Raw genomic sequence first — 18,624 nt, forward strand, 5'->3', positions numbered from 1 at the left:
GTGTATACAGCGCTTTACAAAAGGTGTGTGGCAGTGTATACCAATGGTGTGGGTAGGTGTAGAAAAGTAAGAGGGTGTTGCATTACTGTTAATGTGTGTAGATATTACGGCTCAACCCCCTTATAACGCTGTGCTTGGGGTCCAAAAAAATCACATCGCGCTATAAGCGGATCACGTTAGAAATAATGTGCAATTGTACAATAAAGTATTTAAGATACCAATAATCGTGTTGTAAAGTATTCATAAATACAAAAATTGGGAGCCACGCTTGCATTGTGTTATAAGTGGATTCGCGTTATAACGGGGTTGAGCTGTATGTGGTCCATATTGGTATATAGGGATAGAATTACATTGTACATATGTATGTGTAAGGGACAGCTGTGTGTGCATTCATATAGCGCAGTGTGTATAGACATGGCCTTTAGCACTCATGGGAAGAGAGTTGTCTTGTTTCAGGGTAGTGACTCATGAAGCTGCAGTCTCGGTTTAGGCCACCACTAAGTGTCCTGAACAGTTGCATAAATTTGTATTCATGCAACCGTCTCTCTTTCGGTGTTCTAAGATTACCTTTGAGTATGGCCACCTCCTGAAGCTGGCCACTCCTGCAATAAAGTGTAAAAAAAATCTACTTTCTATTTACACATTTTTTGAAGAGTCAGATACTACTCTGTAGCTAATTAAAGTAACCTGTATTTAAAAAAACAATAAGCAGTATAGTAATACAGTTTGCAATGATTTGTTATGGGGTAGATTGACCTTTTTAACCCCTTCTAACAGCAAAGGGGGTACAAGCCATTAAAGAAAAAGCACAATAATGCCGGCCTGTAGTGCATGACACTGTCAGTCACTGCCTGACAAAGGAACTGCCTATTTTGAAACCAAACACTGCAATTTCTCTCTATTCATAGAAAGCCACTGCAGTCTGATTAGAAAGTGGAGAAATTACACAGGGCTTCTGTTCCCAGAGCCTGTCACGGTTACAGTTCCTTGCATTGCTCGGTTGCGGCGATGTCAAAGCTCGGCTAAGATGGGCATGGGGCTCAAATCAGAAAGTGTTTCCCCTTCATTGCAGGTTTAAGGGGAAAAGGTGGGAACCTTTTTGGGACCAGTGGTCTCCAAACATTGGTCCATTTACCAAAAGCGCCACCAAGCTTTTCTATGTCTCTGCCCTCATCCTCTTAGGCTAAGGCCCCGCTCCCAGAGTCAGCCCGCCCGCACTGCAGACAGGCGGTGCGCTGACACTACACAGACCGCGATATGCGGTCTGTAGGGAGCGGTAGCCGGAGCGGGAGGTGGGCGGGAGTGGGAGGATTGACAGGGAGGGGGGCGTGGCTTGAGCGGAGGGACCCGCTACTCTCCCCCCCCCCCCTCCCTCCCTCCACGGGCTGCAGGAGGGAGCTGCTGATGGTAAGTAAAACACACACACACAGGCACTCATACATACACACACACACACACACACAGAGGCAGGCACTCACGCACTCATACACACACACACGCGCGCGCGCATACACACAGGCAGGCACTCACGCACTCATAGACACACATAGACAGCCACGCACGCACTCAGACACACACACAGACAGGCACTCACGCTTTCACTCCACACTCCTCCCCGCTCCCCGAAGCCTCTCCTCCTCCCGAAGCCTCCCCTCCCCATTGGCTCACAGCCACACCACGTGACGCGTCAACGCTAGACATCACCATTTTCTTGTGTCCCCTAGCGGCTGACGCGCCACAGCGTGTAGTGCGCTGTGCCGCCAGGGGGGACCGGCTCCGCAGGATTCCCCTGCTGGTGGGGAACTCGCGTGTGGCCGCCCGCGCCAACGAGCGCAGCGGGACCGAGGCCTTAGGCTGAGGCCCCAGTAACTCCGCTGCAAGCGCGCCCGCGAGACTGGCGGCGCGTGCAGCCAATTCCCCGGTCTGCAGGGAGCCGCAGACCAAAAGACAGGGGGGGGGGGCGTGGCGGGGGAGTGACGGGGGCGCGGCCATGACGTCACCCGGCAGGTTCGCCCTCATTGGCTGAACCACCGGGGGGCGTGGCTTAGCGCTCCGTAGCGAGTCCTGCTCTCAATTCTATTGAGAGCAGGAGCAACTCGCACCATAGCGCTGCGGCCCCCCCTCTCAGCGGGCCCGGCGCCATTGAGGGGAGGGCTCTCGTCCCTGCATCGTCCGCCACAGCGGGCATTGCAGTAGCCAGCGGGGACCAGCCCTTACTTATCCGGATGGGAGGTGGGAGCTGCATTTCTTATCTTGCTGGAAACAATCCACAGTGTTTTAAAGCAAAAATACTACATCCCCCCACCTTTCTTCTTCTTTTTATATGTAACGCATGTGACAATGTATAATTCTACATTCTTACCTAAGCTGGCAATCGTTTGGTTCTCCTGTTATAAATATGTAACATTTATGCCTCTCGAAATTTGTGCTTATCGAAATGGCCGCCTTCTAACTTTGTGCTGTAGTCTGTGAAATGCTGCAGCTTGTACTAATTTTTATCATTAGCTTTGCATTGTGTTTATCTGTCTTTGTGTGTCTGTCTGTCTGTCTTGTCCCCATTGTCAACCAGTTTGCCAATCTATGTCTGTGTATTTTGTTTAAGCTGTGTTGCACTAAATATCTCTTTTTTCATTTCATGTTCCACTTCCTATGAACGAGGTCCTATCTGATCATCTAAAGACTAAGGGCCTCATGCAGAGAGCAGCGCTATTTAAAATTGGAGAGGGGAATAAAAAGTAGGTTTAATGGAGAGTTTTATTCTCCATATGCAGAAATGGGCGAAATCCGCTATTTTTAGCATTACTGCATGTGGAGAATTGTAAATGAGGAGATGCGCGCAGCTGAAAGGGAAATAAAAAATCGCGCATTTTTTTATTTTTTTCCCTATAGCCGGCGAGCTCCTGCTTCTTGCCAACTTTAGTTGGCGGAGAAAATTGAAGAAAACCGCGCCAAAAACAGCCGCTAGATGGCGAGCGCGCCTTTCTGAATTCAGGATATTTTTCAGACTGGCGAGATGTAGTTTCTCGCCAGCCGCGCGGCGAGATTTTCAAATAGGAAAAAAAATGGCGCGTTTTTCCTACCTCTCCATTTTCAGCTGTTTTCTGCGCGATTTTCTCCGGAAAATGGCGAGATTTTAAATAGCGCTGCTCTCTGCATGAGGCCCTAAGAGACTGTTGATCATCTTGGGACTTGAGCTATCTCTACTGGATATCCAGGATTCCACTATTTGGACTCATTAGGCGCCGGTATTTCTTTTTGTTTTATGCTGCAGCTTGTATGTAACATTATATTACTAAGTGTAACACATTATTGTTACAGCTTTCAGAGCAATAGACAGTCTGCTGTTTGGAACACAGCAACAGATCTATTTGTGATACTTTGTTGCCAAAGGGCAGAGGTCAAAAAGGTGTGTCAGAGTCTGTTTCAAAAGAGGAAGTGGATATAACTTTCTAAATGGTTGCTGCAGTACAGTAAAAAAAAAATGACATTTGGAGTTTAAAAAAAAAAAAAAAACGCAGACAGTATTATCTAATACTACAGAACGGATTTATTTAAAAAAAATTGATATAGGATTTTTTGCCGACCATAATTACTAAGTGGTGCTTGTCACAGGAAAACAGGACGATTCCCCGGGATCAAGGCACAAAACAGGACAAAGGAGTCAAATAAAAGATATTTAGTATGTCCGGAGCCATCAGACACAGCACAATACACCAAAAGAGCTATAACGCACCAAACCAGTGGTCTCATGGGGAATCGTACCTAACTAGGTGCAGTTCGCACATGAGCACTTCAAATCTCCCGCTCTCAAACCTCGTCTTTGGTATCTCCAGCAAAGCTCGTACACGGTGTCTCCGGCAAAGCCTCAGAGCACACCGCTTCGTTAGCTTACACGCTAACTCCGGGACAGTCTGTGGAGCTCAGACCGGCTCTGCTTTACACCTATCCCCATATGAAAGCATGGAAGACGGAGTCGCGCCCAATCACAGCGAACATGCTGCTTGTGGACCAAACACAGCGTGAAGGCCCGTCTGTGGTGGCCAATCCGGCCTGGGGGTGTAACTGTGGGCCAGCACGGCCCCCAGGGGCAGGCTTACAGGAGTGGGAATTTCAAACCGGCCAATCAAAACAAGACTCATATCTAACAACGGTTCCTCGTGGCTGGCTGGATATCTCCCGCAGAGGTAGGCACCTCAGTGGCTGGGCAGACAATGCCTCTGCTCTTCGGACCAATATATCCCAGACATGAGGGCCGCCTATCCCCACTCTCCCCCTTTGTGCTCCCGGCACTGCACCTCCCTCTTCTCGACTAGCAAAAAAACAGTTCCCTTGGTGTTCAGGCTGGGTAAGTGAACCACTAACCTAGCACACCAAGGGAACAACCAAATACATTTTCACAGCTACTGTACAGTACACAGGAATACATTGAATAAAGAATTACACATACAGGAATACATTGTAAAACACAGGGGTTTGGGTCAGATGAGCCACATAAAATGGATCTGCAGTGGAAATCCTGCAGCTCCCTCTGGACGGGTAGGAGCAATTGCTGAGCTTAACCTTACTATGCTAGCCATTCTGCCCCTACTATCACAGTGCCCAGCCCATTTTGTTCTTTTTCTGTTAATAGGGCATAAGGTGCCTCGAGGTCTAGCTTTGTTTGATAAATCTAGTCCACAATTTGTCGCCTTGTACTTTCCATAATTGCCTTTAATACCGCAATCTTCCTAAACCTCCAGACGTCTGCATGACACTGCGTGGAAAGCTAAAACAAGGTTAAAAAAAAAAAAAGTACAGAAGCAGCAGACCAATTAACGTTTCCAGTACCTGGTACATCATGGGCAAATTGTCGTTTTCTTTTATTTTCAACATTGGATTGAAGCAGGGGGGGTCTCCAGAGCTGAACCCCATTCATTTCAAGTCTGGGGTCCCCCTGCTTCCCGAGATTCTTACCTGGCTACGTTCGGCTAGCAGGGATCACATAATGGCCGCTTTTCAACGCTCCTGCGCTATGTGTGCCAATAGGAAGCTGTGACATCATCAGGTTCAGCTTCCTATTGGCCCGCGTGACGCGGGAGCTTTAAACTTGCAGGAGATACCGGCACCCCATGCAGATGTAAGTATTTCGGGAAGCAGGGGCCCTCCGGAACTGAAATTAATGCGGTTTAGCTCCGGAGACCCCCTGCTTCAAACCTATGTTACAAAAAAGTAATATTTTTTTTAATCGCCTGCTTGGTTTGCCCCTTTATCTGTTTGCTTTGTAGATGACTATCAGCTTCACAATACAGAACCAACGACTACGTGCCATTATATAGCCATTTGTTTATTTTTATCTATGTACATGGTTCACATGATTCAGAATGGGGGATTGGTACTGGCGGTTAGTGGCATGAATGTGCAAGGCTATTTTGGTATATGCGTCCACATAAAAACAAACTGCATTTCCTTACCAAACAGTATGTGATTCATGGTACTAAGCTACTCCCAGCTTGCATGGGAATTTGCGGTTCTGCTCCATGGTAAACAGTGCAGAACTTTAACCTGCAGCATTGCTTTGAAATGTCATTATTCGCAATTAATGATGCTCACAGTATCAGGCACGGTACACTAAATACATGCAACATATTTGGAGATGAAATGTGCCTGTTGCTTTCAGCTCCATATTAAATGACACCTGTAAACCTTAATGGGGTTAAACTATTTTTGGATGAAATGTGACAGATTAAGTACAATTTATTTTTTAATTGCCATGTACTTATTTATCTGCTCCGTTCATTACAATATTGTTTGAAGGGTGTAATCCTTGCGTGATGGCCAGGAAACAACATTTTGTGAAGAATATAACAGCCGTCCTTAAAATTAATATAGCTTTGCTTAAAGCAAAAACCTGCTTGTGTTTCTTTTGAAATGAAGCACAATTTATTTATCCTTTTGCATGGGGAGTGTTTCTCACTCGTTTTCACTCTACGCCAGGGGTGGCCAAATCCAGCCCTCAGGGCCACCAACAGGTCAGGTATTTTAGGACAACCTTACATCATCATCATTTATATATATATATATATATATATATATATATATATATATATATATATACATACATACACACCTCCACGTAAGGGGGGGCATCTCAATACTTTCCAGTCAAACAAATTAAAATGATATACAATGGTTTTGCTAGACAGGAAAAGCCAGAAGGAAGAGGCAAGTCTTACACCGAGGCCAAAACAGTGGTAAAGTAGATATACCTGAGCTCTGACTGAGCCACCTGTGCTGAAAACCTGACCTGTTGGTAGCCGCCCCGGCTCTACCAAATATGCCTGGTGCGGGGTATGCCGACTGGCTAGGCGGTGCTAAGCCAATCAGAGCTGACCTGGGATGGAGGGGAAGAGTCATGAAGCTGACCAAAGTAAAGAGCTGATGAAGGCTTATGTATGCCAAGACATTGATCTGTAGAGTGTCTTTATCTAATAAATGTTAGGAAACTTTGAAATGACACGTTGTCTGCCTGGAGGTGTTTTCTGATATCCCTCCCTGCGAGACAGTGAAGGTGAGGGAAAGAGACGGGAGTCTTGCCTGTGCAAACTCTAGTTGAACACAGTGACATCAGACAAAAGGCAGTAGCCACGTCTCATCTCTCCATGTTATTACTTATCAGTGTCAGATTTTAGTTCAAAAGGCATCAAATCGCCCAGATTTAAACATGTCACTGCCATTCGTACACTTTGGTCCTAGGAGGGACAGTTGGAAAGTCTGAAGTGGATTTTGAAACATCAATAATTCAATTATACTTTGACCCCAATCTTTTTGGAAAGTTAACTTCTTTAGCCGCTGTTATTTTACACATACATCTGTTGATGTTACTGCACTGAGTTTGTCCAAGCTGGATAGGCCAACAATCTTGGTCTTTATACAGCATGTGACCCATTGCCATTCGTACAGCTGTGTCAGACAATACAGACCTAGAACACCTGGTATTCCCAGGCTGTCTCCCCACCCAATACTAATCGGGCCTCATTCTGCTTAGCTGTCGAGATCGGGCATTTTCAGGGTAGTATGGCTGTAGGTTACTAGTGCAAACCATTGAGACAAAGGTAGCAGAGCACTTTTATACCAACTGTGAGGGAGTCCCTCAGATAAATCTCACTGTGTTGGTTCTGTACTTTGGATTACTAAAATGACCACTTCACATAGCAAAGTTTCTAATGTGGATGGTACAGGCCAGGTTAGTAAGATATATTGAACGTTCACTTGTAGCATCTAATCAGACATTTTTAATTTCCTCTGGTAATTTATGTCTAATAGTTTTTCAAATGTAAACCTAAAGATGTAACTCTAAACAGCATAACACATCACAGAATACAAACGATATGGAGCCTTAATTCTCAGATAAATCAAGGGCTTTGAATCTGCTGCTTAGATTACAGACATGCAGCGATCAGGGAGGAATTAAATAGCAATCACCAAGATATCTGTAAGAATAATATTTAACACTGATTTCTACAAAAGCTACGGTAAGATTTTGCAATTAAAAATATATGATCAAAATAAGAGGTAATAGATCTTCTTCTTGTTTTTGGTAAAGGATTGTTTGGAAAGTTATTGAAACTGCAGTTCAATCACTTGATTGCCAGAGGAACCTGCAATATGCACCAGTTCTCAGAAGTTGAAGGCATTCATAGCTACAATAGGAACATATTCTATTACCCAACCCCTGGCCCAAACGTCTCTTCCCTGGGCTCTGAAGAATAAAAGATGAGCTGCAAATCAGGGGGAGGGTGTAGAATTACATTAGTGGGGGCTGGAGGAAGAAAGCGGAGTCATAATAGCTCAGGAGGGGGGCTGGGGAATTTACAAAAGAGTCTGAGAGGCAGTGGGCAGAAAACCTTCAGCATAAATACAAGCAAAGTGTGTAGCAACAAGCATCCTTCCCCGTGTGTTTCTGATATCAGAGTATCTGCACAGCTAATGCAACTTCCAAAACACTCAAATCACTCATCAGCATTGCAATCACATGAAAAGCATGGATTTCATTTAACCCCCGTAGGTGCTGGAAGGCCCTGCAATGCAGATCTGGTGCCAATGGGTTTAACCCTTTACTTACATGCAGTGCTTAACCCTATACATTCACTGCAACTTGTCAGTGAACAGTAAAGTCGGGGCAGCCTGCTCCCACTAAACATTAATATTGCTTTACGTACTACTTCAGCTGGGGCCAAGTGCAGTCCTCAAGGGCCCCCAGCAGGTCAGGTTTTCAGGATATCCCTGCTTCAGCACAGGTGGCTCAGTCAAAACAGGTTAGGTTTTCAGGATAACCCTGCTTCAGCACAGGTGGCTCAGTCAAAACAGGTCAGGTTTTCAGGATAACCCTGCTTCAGCACAGGTGGCTCAGTCAAAACAGGTCAGGTTTTCAGGAAATCCCTGCTTCTGAGCAGGTGGCTCAGCCACCTGTGCTGAAGCAGGGATATCCTGAAAACCTAACCTGTTGGTGGCCCTTGAGGACTGGAGTTGGCCACCCCTGCACTACTTTCCTACTTTCCACGTTGATTAGAAGCTTGCCTTTCTTTGCAGTAACACGAGGTATCTGTTTGTAACCCCCTGCTCACTTTGGAAGTTTCTGCTGTAGAAGTAATGAGGATAATATCAACCTGTTTGCAGTTTCTTTACAACTACTAATGTTAATTGGAAAGGACGAATAAAAAAAAAACTAAGATCTATATTTTGTAAGAGTGCTTTCATTTTCTTTGTTTTCCTCACAAAATATTTGTCAGGGACTGCAAAGGCAAGTTGGAAGGAATGAGCATCTTTAAACAGGAGTACAGCATCGGAAGAAGCAGAAAGATTGGTCGCTTTAAAATCAAGTATTTATTTAATGTCAAACAGTCTGTACGTCTATATACACACATGCTAGGAGCTATAATGTGATGTATATGCCTGCGTACAGTTAATTGAAAGATGGTTCACATCATTCCTGCAGGGATCCTAAAATGCTGTCAAGTCATTTAATACACTGCAACATATTAAAAGGACTCACTTTTGTCCTATAATGGATCACAGCTCCTTCAATAAGACACTACCTTAAAAGTATGCACACGTTGAAACAGCTTGGCATTGGAGATATATATATATATATATATATATACATACCAATTCATAAGCAATTGTATAGCAATCAATGCACCTATTCACAAGTGCTATACAGAAGAGTGGCATTTAACTTACACACATCTATATACGATGCATACAAGCCATACAAGATACAATTCAGGAAAAACACAGAGTAGACATGTGGATTAGTCTGTAATATATAAAAGCAACACCAGCTGTTCCAGTCCACATCGTGAAAATGGCACCACAGGAATGGAAATACAACTTCCATGGAAGTACACACATTTGTGCCAAAAACAACATAACAATGCAATCATGATGCTCAACTATACCTTATTTCCAGCTGCTCAACTGGTCATTCAGTTTCCTCTTTGCTCTGCAAACAGCGTTTAAATGAAATGTGCAAACCAGGAAATAAGATCTCAGCTTATCTCCGTGGATTTAAAAGATCCTCTTGCAAGTCAGGAAAATCCATCTAGGACCCCAGTGATGGTGAAACAGTCCCAAATATCCCACGAGTTTCCTTCAAGGGAGCGGGGGGAGAGCAGAGCAAATCACTGTTATAGTGGTATTTGTCGTGCTGAGGGCTGAGCACATTGAATTAGAAAGAGGCTTTGCTGGAGCAACATATTTCTCTTCATAACAGCCTTGACTGTCTGTGTGCTGGAGGATGTGGGGGCGGACTTGCAGAAGAGGGCCAGTTCCATCACAAACCGCTCTGCCAATCACAGACTCCTGGCAACAGATGCTGCACGCACATGAGGGCTACCTACAGAGCAGCAGCTAGATCACAGCACTGCTGTCTCAACCTGGGTGCTGCAGGAAACACTCAACCAGGGTGCCGCAGGAAACACTGCTCAGCGGGCGTGTCCCACGCTGTCTGGGAGGCTGTGGTCCACCTCGACTCGCTCTCCTCTGTCAGCACAGCACAGAGAAGAGGGCGGAAAGGTGGATCGCAGCCTCCCCGCAGTGAATGTGGTGTGTGTGATAGAGAAGAAAAAACTTTATTTCATACAATGCAGTGCATGATACGCAGCACAAAGGAATTTTACACACACAGTCCCTGCCCAGATGAGTTTACAATCTATGATTATAGTGCCTGAGGCACAGGGAGATAAAGTGACTTGACCAAGGTCACAAGGAGCTGACACAGGGAATTGAACCAGAATCCCCTGCTTCAAACTCAGAGTTATTGTTTACAGAATCAGTTACAAAAAGAAAAAAGAAAACATTTAAGGTTACAGAAGAGACCAAACACAAAGAAAGATACAATACAGCAGGGGTGCACAAAGTTTTTAACCTGCGCCCCCCTGCCTAGCTCCCGGCTCGCGCCCCACCTCCTCCTCGGCTCTGGCGTCAAATGACGTAGTGGGGTCATGTGATATCACGTTGCCTTGGCAAAACGACATCACGTGACGCCGGTTACCATGGCGACACGTCGCCGAAGATCAGGTAGGAGAAGCTGCAGAGGCCTTGCGCGGTCCCTCCGGCATTTAATTTAAATGCCTTTGGGGAGAGCGCGGGACCTCTGTAGCCGCCGCGCCCCCTAGCAATACAGGATGGAAGGTACAGTAGCTATTACCGTGCTCATAAAAGGTTGAGAACCCCTGACATACGTAGTAGCAGCTAGTTGAAAGGCGACACTGCAAACTACATAGTAGCAGATCTAACTCACTTCCTTGGTTAAAAAGCCATTAAAAATGATTTGTACTATGCCTGTTAAATGTTTTGATCCCCTAATGTTTAAAAGAAAAATGTAACCAAGTTTATTTAAAAAAATTTTAAATAGTGGTACAGTACTCCTGGTTAGTAAACAAACAATAGTGGGTATCTGGGTTAGTGTATAAAAAATAGTGGTACTCTAATCTCTAAAACCATCACACTTTGACCACACTGTCTCTATAATGGGTAAAGCCAGGAAACTTGGTGAGGAATGTGGCTATCTTATCAAAACAACTAAAGTCCCAATGCACTGATCTTTAGGATATAAAGAAAATTACATTGTAAGCAAATCGGGGCCCAAAATGTTGGCATTTTATTTCCTTGCAGCCTTATTTAAGTTATCTACTTAACAGTGTGCAGTGGCTGTATAATACCCACCAACTAACTCCAGGTGAACACTGCGAGAATGATGCCACCTTTCCTTACATCTTACTCGATCAAACCAAAGTTGCTAACAGACCCACAAATGGGAATTCAAAATCCAGGCTGGATCATTGTACTCTGAAACTGGAGATAGTTGAGTAACTATGGGCTACATTTCTTTCAAAGCAGAACGGATTAACTTAATATATATATTTATTTTGTTATTACAGGTTTGAAGCACAGGGTCTCCAGATCTGAACCCCGTTCATATCAGCTCTGGGGACCCCCTGCTTCCAGAGATACTTACCTCAGTAGGGTGTATGGAGGGGGTAGCTCTGCGGAGTTTAAAGGTCCAGGTCACAAGGGCCAATAGGAAGCAGCTGTGATGGTAGGGGGTAACCAGGCTCTCAAATAAAGGTCAAGCCCGTTTTGGTTACCCCTGATTCGTGTGTAAGGGTCCCAGAGAGTCAGCTCTTGTACCCAGTAACAATGTATCAATGTAACAATGTATCACAGTGTTATACTGTATGTAATAAAATTATTTTTTGTGTTTTTCTCTTTCCGGGCATGCAATCAAGCAGGGATTGCTAGGGTATGAGTTTCAAAGGGGGTTTTGCGGAGGAACAGTTGACAGAATGTATTAAAAGGTATATATCTGCGTACATCAATGTGGACAAAAGTAGGCATATCGTGCACTTAGGTTAACATGTTACCAGGCACCACCAGACGCACAGGAACCATAGAACCGCAGCAACCGCCGTGTCACCAGGATGGATAAGGTAGCACCGATCGTCCGCCGTTTTAGGCCGTCACTGGCTGTCTTGTTCTGGCTTTACGGAGTCTGCAAGGACGTCTCGGCACCGTGCCTGTTGGAGCCGCCGTCAGGCTCGTCTCTCCGGGAACTCCAAGCAGTTGTGCGGCTAGTTCACGACTTGCCGTAAGGCAATCCTTGCCGTAAAGTGCGCTTGTTTTCTATTGTTTCAGTTCTAGGGGTGATTCTTCACTCCTATATCCACAGCTGCAGACTATATACCTTCAAAGGTTGTGTTATATTTATATCACATAGGTGTATATGGGTCATATTCTCTTATTGCATTAGAGGGTTTTTTTGCGCACTTAAAATTTGTTGTTTAGTTGACAGAATGTGCCTAGGAGGTTGGGGTCCCGAGTTGTCGGTTCCCCTATAAATGTACCCAGGAATTATGCCTGATTCTCGGATACATGTAGGCACATTGTCCCGGCAATACCTCCCTTGAAAACGCAAGCACGACTCACCACTAGGGTACCCTGCTTCAGCACAGCCCAGAAAGGAGAATGAGGCACAGGGATAAAACATGTATTCCTGTAGCTGAGGGACTCCCAGGTTAAGGGGGGTACCCCAGCTAGTGCCCAGGTGACCTACAACCAGTATAGGGTTGGTGGGTGCTCCAACCGTATATAAGGTTGATGGGGGACTCTGAGAGTCCAGACTGAGTCCAAGGGAAAGTGTATGAGGAATAAGGCAGATAGAAATAAAACAACAATATTTTTCCCTTTCTGTCCCCTGTACCCAGAGACTCAGAAGTGTAGGACAATATACTTTGATATAAGGTAATGTGATTTTACAGAGGATGCCCAGAGGTGTAAATAGCGTTTGGTCAGCGGGGAAAGGCGGAGTGCCAGTTCCGGAGATCAATGGCCGTCCTCCGGGATGCCACTTGCTCTGCCAGACCTGGTGGAGCCAGCCCAGCGGGTGGCATTGAGATAGCCAGGGAAAGAGGTGGCAGGCTTGCGCATGTCTCTTGGCTATTTCGAATTTCCCGCTGACCCGGCTTTTCTAGCCGGCTTGGGAAAGTTCCCACGTGTCGATTGGCTGCTCAGTTTTGTGAATGAAACTCAGAATACTATAAGAATCGATGAGCCAATCAGATTCGGAGTTCCCTGTAGTAAGAGCGCGGGCGGGCTTTTCAAAGTTTCTTCTGTCCGAATAGTAGAGCAACCGGCTTTGATTTCAAGCCAAAAAAGCCTGCCCGCCAGTCTCGAAAGTCCCGACTTTTGCGCCCAAGTTCACAGAAACGATCGTAGCGGACAAGGCTGGGATTTTATGCCGATTTGAGTTCCAGGAGATTTGGAGTAACTCGCGGTCAGGAGGGACCCAGTTCTCAGAAGAGAACGTAGCGGTGGTGTATGAAATTTCCTGCCAATTTGAGTTCCAGGATATTCCGGGCTAAGTCCCGGTCAGGGTAAAACTCTTCTAGGAAAGTCTAGTTTTCGACCCGTCCCAAAGTAAGTGTGTCTTTTTGTCTGTGTTTTGTGTATCGTAAGCGAATTTATGCCCAATAAATTACAATTTATTTCATTACTTTGTTTTGCTCAATGAATGATCCCGGTAAAAAGGCGTAAATAACCTGGTCTCCCGTGACAGCAGCACCGGACAACATCGCGGCTTCCTATTGGCCCATGTGACGTGGGACATTTAAACGCCGCCATTAGATTAAGCATCACAGTTTTCCTGCTTGCAGAGATACCGGCACCACTATGGAGGTAAGTATTGAAGCAGGGCATCCCAGGAGCTGAAATATATATATATATATATATATATATATATATATATATATATATATATAAAGCAGAAAGTAGCCGTGTTAGTCCAGTTGCGATAGTGCAGAATAAATGAGCTCTTCAGTATTATGTGATACCTTTTTTATTGGACTAACAATTTATGTCATAGGACAAGCTTTCGAGAGTTCTCCTCTCTTCTTCAGGTCAAGCAATAAATTGTTAGTCCAATAAAAAAGGTATCACCTAATACTGAAGAACTCATTTATTCTGCACTATATATATATATATATATATATATATATATATATATATATATATATATATATATATATATATATATATACAGTGGTCGACAAATCACCAAAAAAATCTACTCGCCACACAAAAAAATCTACTCGCCACCTAGTACCAAACATGTGCTGCTTAGGCCAATAGGAGCTCGCCACGATGTTAAATCCACTCGCCCTGGGCGAGCAAATGTACAGGTTTGTCGAACACTGTATATATATATATATATATATATATATATATATATATATATATATATATATATATATATATATATATATATATTGTAAAATATATAATTTTTTAATTTGTTTTAATTTTAAAGTTAACCAGTATTGCTGTTTAATGCAATTTTTAACACCTAGTTGGTTGTGAGCTTGGCTAGTAGCACCTGTTAGATCACTCTAAGTATTAGACACAAGGGGTCTCTTTTCATTGTTTTTCTTGTCATCGGAGTGATTCTGCTTCCCCACAGAAATGCATGCAGTTGCCTTACCTTGTAATATGTTGTGAGACTCTCTAACAGTGACAGAGGACAATATTTTAGGAGAAAACACAAAATAAATGATACAATAAGTATGTCATTTCTAACGCCTTATTCTTATGAATTCTGTGCAAGTAACTGCCAAGGTAATTAAAAACCCATACATTTCCAAGCAGGTATCGTTTGTAGTGAACGAAAGGAAGAATGTAAAAACTTCTTGAAAGAATGAATAGAAATGGGAGCTAGAACAGGTTTACTGTCCTGTAGATCCGAGTTTGTTGTAATTAAATCCAAGGCATTTAAGCATCTTATATAGCACGCAGTCAGTGGTTTCCAATCTTTTTTGGTTAAGGAACCCTATAATTATAATGTGAAATTCTGCCGAACCCCAACCCTCTCTAATAACGTGTCTGAGATCACATGCATTGTATGGAACCCCAACCCTCTCTTATAGTGCGTCTGAGATAAGATGCATTGTAAGGAACCCCAACCCTCTCTAATAGCGCGTCTGAGATCAGAGGCATTGTATGGAACCCCAACCCTCTCTAATAGCGCGTCTGAGATAAGATGCATTGTAAGGAACCCCAACCCTCTCTAATAGCACGTCTGAGATCAGAGGCATTGTATGGAACCCCAACCCTCTCTTATAGTGCGTCTGAGATAAGATGCATTGTAAGGAACCCCAACCCTCTCTAATAGCGCGTCTGAGATCAGAGGCATTGTATGGAACCCCAACCCTCTCTTATTGTGCGTCTGAGATAAGATGCATTGTAAGGAACCCCAACCCTCTCTAATAGCGCGTCTGAGATCAGATGCATTGTAAATAACCCCAACCCTCTCTAATAGCGCGTCTGAGATCAGATGCATTGTAAATAACCCCAACCCTCTCTAATAGCGCGTCTGAGATCAGAGGCATTGTATGGAACCCCAACCCTCTAATAGCGCGTCTGAGATCAGAGGCATTGTATGGAACCCCAACACTCTCTAATAGCGCGTCTGAGATCAGAGGCATTGTAAGTAACCCCAACCCTCTCTAATAGCGTGTCTGAGATCAGAGGCATTGTATGGAACCCCAACACTCTCTAATAGCGCGTCTGAGATCAGATGCATTGTAAGTAACCCCAACCCTCTCTAATAGCGTGTCTGAGATCAGAGGCATTGTAAATTCTTCTGTATTTGGTCATTTTCCAATGACCTCAAAAATCCAGGAAACCCCTTTAGGGGTGCCCCAGGAACCGAAAAACAGTGCTCTATGTCAGGGGTGCGCAAACTTCTTGAGCTGCCCGATAGCCGCAGCGTTCGCGCCCCCGCTCTCCAAGGACTCGGCGTCAAATGATGCCGCAGGTCATGTGACGTCACCCCTCTGTGTCATTTGACGCACGTCGCCGAAGACCCGGCAGAGAGCAGGTAAGGGAGTAACAGAGGCCTCACGCCTCCCCCGGCATTTAATTTAAATGCCGTGGGGAATAGCGCGGGGCCTCTGTAACCACCACGCTTCCCCTAGAAATTCAGGAGGGGCGCGCCCCCCAGTTTGCGCACTGCTGCTCTATGTCATCATGGGAGTCAGGCAGAGCAAAATGTAACCTCTAGCAGTCGTAAGAGGGGCATAATTGTGCCCATTTATAGTTACTGACCCCTATTGTCAGCACATAATGCTCTTTAAACACTGCATTAACTAAACAGTAGAAAACACAATAGCAGTGATACACAGTGTATATATAGCGCGTTGGGCAGAGTTATTAGCAAGGTGCCCCAACTGAAACAACAATGCTGCAGTAAGTCTGGTGCACACCAAATGCAAAGCATGTTATAAAGCTGAAGTTATAAAGCAGTGTTTAGAGAGTGCAGTGTTGTAGCTGAATATCATGTGAATAGAGTGCTGGACATATGCTCAATACTGTCAAACATTAAATACACATTTACTAAACTAGGAAATGCAGGATCAATGTAAGGTAACTGCTATACATGAGTGGAAACCATATACAGCTCTGTGCATAGCTTATAGCCCAGACCAATGGCCATGCTTATCGGCAGGTTTGGGAGATGATTACGTGACATGTACGATCATCTGTACTTGCAGATAATACAACTGTGAGAAACTGTTTCAGCTATAGGAACAATGCTGACAGCCACAAAATGTTTTCATATGAAACTAAAACATCGGTAGTGAGGTTGGATGTGATAAACATTATGCCCCAAAATATGGTACAATACCCCAAAATATGACTTCCTTTGTGGCAGGAGGAGGTGAAAATACCAATAGTTAAAATAATAAATAATATTATATCTTTTCTGTTATGTGCCCTACATATAATATATATGTAGCTCTGTATACAAGAAAGAACAAACGTACACAATTATACATACAGTGTACAGATACACACACAAACGTAAATATGTATACACAGCACATGCCAGTGAATCTTCATTTGCAAAAATGTGTCGATTTGAGATCTTGTTCAGAAATGACATTTCATACGAATGTGAGTGAGCGCCAGAATTGGGCTTTCTGCATGGAGAACTATAATGTGCATAGGGGCAGGACCACGCTCTGGGAAATGAGTGATGTTGGGATCTGGTCCACAGGCTGTTTTAGGACAAGCTCACACTTGACATACCTGGAAAACATGTATCATGTGTGCTGCTTATTGATAGCATGCACTTTGTGGTCATGCCAAGAAATTGCAAGTCAGCATATAGCAGGAGGGGGGAATCGCATACAGGGAGTCTGCAGCACTTGACACCTTTACTTCCAGCCTCCATATACTGTATCTGCAGCTGAAATACTGTATGGTGTATGCAAGACTGGAGCAAGGGTGAGGAAGGATTGAGACGTGAATTCAAGCTTCTGTGTGTATTGCATTCTCTCCCACCCAGTCGGTGCTAGTAGCCATATTGGTCCTAGAACGAGTAAGACACTTTGTAAGCTTTGATACTTTTAAACAACAAGTTTAACCTTGTACTACTTATACAGTGGTGTGAAAAAGAAAGTACACCCTCTGAATTCTATGGTTTTACATATCAGGACATAATAACAATCATCTGTTCCTTAGCAGGTCTTAAAATTAGGTAAATACAACCTCAGGTGAACAACAACACATGACATATTACACCGTGTCATGATTTATTTAACAAAAATAAAGCCAAAATGGAGAAGCTATGTGTGAAAACTAAGTACACCCTTACTGCTTCCAGGGAATTAAGATGCTAAATAGCAGACAGGTGCTGCTAATCAAATGCCCTTGATTAATTGATCATCAGCAAGTGTGACCACCTCTATTAAAGCCGAAGTTTTAGCAGTTTGCTGGTCTGGAGGTGTGTGTTAACACAATGCCAAGGAGGAAAGACATAAGCAATGATCTTAGAGAAGCAATTGTTGCTGCCCATCAATCTTCGAAGGGTTATAAGGCCATTTCCAAACAATTTAAAGTCCAGTACTTTCTTTTTCACACAACTATATGTTGATTTGAAGTATCTTACTTCCACCTAATGAAACATTTTAAAACAGCAAGTGTTACATTAACGCAGGGGTAGCCAACTCCAGTCTTCGACTGAACCACTTATTGAGCCACATGTGCTGAAGCAGGGATATTCTGAAAACCTGACCGGTTGGTAGCTCTTGAAGGCTGGAGTTGGCTACCCCGTGCTTTAACGTAATGTGCTCATGTCAGCCATATAAAGAAAGGAACATTCACAAACGATTTCCTGGCTTACATCAAAAAGATCCCACATTACTTAACACCTATTTACTGATTAACAAGTGACTCATTTAGGCTTAGGGAGGTAAAGCGGCTAGTTGTGACATGTCCAGGAGAGGAGTCACTGTGATAATCTCATACTTATTCCCAGGGGTTCAGTGTCTGGATATAAAATAAATACATAAGCATACTGTACATCTATGTTGCACCTGTTTTATCCTTTTGCAATGGACTGTTTGTAAATGTGAGTTTTAGGGAGTATTCTTTTGGCCTTTGAATTTATTACATGTGTAAAATGTTGCTATCAATTTGTATAACTCCCTTGATTTTGTGTGCTTGTAACTGCTATATTATGAAACAATATATATATGAATAAATAAATAATAGTAGCGCCAATTAAAAGGTGAATATACATTTATAATT

General features: G+C 43.9%; 1 protein-coding gene across 2 annotated transcripts in view; it reads right to left on the minus strand.

The window, feature by feature from the left end:
• PALD1 (phosphatase domain containing paladin 1) overlaps positions 1-18,624 on the minus strand; it is a 128,584-nt gene that overhangs the window by 73,985 nt on the left and 35,975 nt on the right. Inside the window, exon 1 of one of the 2 annotated variants that reach the window (XM_075610753.1) lies at positions 9,438-9,923. The exons of the other annotated variant lie outside the window; for it this stretch is intronic. The gene's annotated coding sequence lies outside the window, so the exon portion shown is untranslated. Of the gene's footprint in view, positions 1-9,437; positions 9,924-18,624 lie in introns of those variants that run through there. 2 annotated transcript variants of the gene reach the window in all.

This window comes from Ascaphus truei, chromosome 8 (genome assembly GCF_040206685.1).
Source record: "Ascaphus truei isolate aAscTru1 chromosome 8, aAscTru1.hap1, whole genome shotgun sequence".
Lineage (NCBI taxonomy): Eukaryota > Metazoa > Chordata > Amphibia > Anura > Ascaphidae > Ascaphus > Ascaphus truei.